Raw genomic sequence first — 1,117 nt, 5'->3', positions numbered from 1 at the left:
GGTCATGATCTCAGGGTCCTGGGATCGAGTCCCGCATCGGGCTTTCTGCTCAGCAGGGAGCCTGCTTCCCTTCCTCTCTCTCTGCCTGCCTGCCTCTCTGCCTACTTGTGATCTCTCTCTGTCAAATAAATAAATAAAATCTTTAAAAAAAAATGTGTTTGTATCATGCCAGATAGTTCATGTTAATTGTGACTTCATAGCCTTTGGTAATTCTGTATCAGTTTGAACTTTGGAGAAGTTCGAGAATGAGTAATTTAGGTCAGTTACACAGCACACTATGCCTACATGGCTATCACCCAATAAATATCCTGGACATCAAAGCTCAGGTGAGCTTCTCCATGGTTAGCAATATTCAAACATACCATCAAACATTGTTGCTGGGAGAATTAAGTACTGTCTGTAGGACTCCACTTAGTAAATAACTGGGAGCTTGTACTTGGACTCGACCCCATGTGCCTTTTTTTCTTTTTTTCCCCATTTTATTTTATTTCTTTTCAGTGTTCCAAAATTCATTGTTTATGTACCACACCCAGTGCTCCATGCAATACATGCCCTCCATAATACCCACCACAGGGCTCACCAAACCCCCCACGCTCCTCCCCTCCAAAACCCTCAGTTTGTTTCTCAGAGTCCACGGTCTCTCATGGTTTGTCTCCCCCTCTGGTTTCCCTCATCTCACTTCTCTCCATCTCCCAGTGTCCTCCATGTTATTCCTTATGCTCCACAAGTAAGTGAAGCCATATGATACTTGAATTTCTCTGCTTGACTTATTTCACTCAGCATAATCTCTTTCAGTCCTGTCAATGTTGATATAAAAGTTGGGTATTCATACTTTCTGATGGAGGCATAATATCCCATGACCATATCTTCTTTATCCATTTGTCCGTTGAAGGGCACCTTGGTTCTTTCCACAGTTTGGCAACTGTGGTCATTGCTACTATGAACACTGCGGTATAGATGGCCTTTCCTTTCACTACATCTGTATCTTTGGGGTAAATACCCAGTAGTGCAATTGCAGGGTCATAGGGAAGCTCTATTTTTAATTTTTTGAGGAATCTCCACACTGTTTTTCAAAGTGGCTATGCCAACTTGCAATTAAGAGGGTTCCCCTCTCTCC

Source organism: Mustela erminea, chromosome 10, assembly GCF_009829155.1.
Source record: "Mustela erminea isolate mMusErm1 chromosome 10, mMusErm1.Pri, whole genome shotgun sequence".
NCBI lineage: Eukaryota > Metazoa > Chordata > Mammalia > Carnivora > Mustelidae > Mustela > Mustela erminea.
This window is presented reverse-complemented; position numbering follows the sequence as displayed.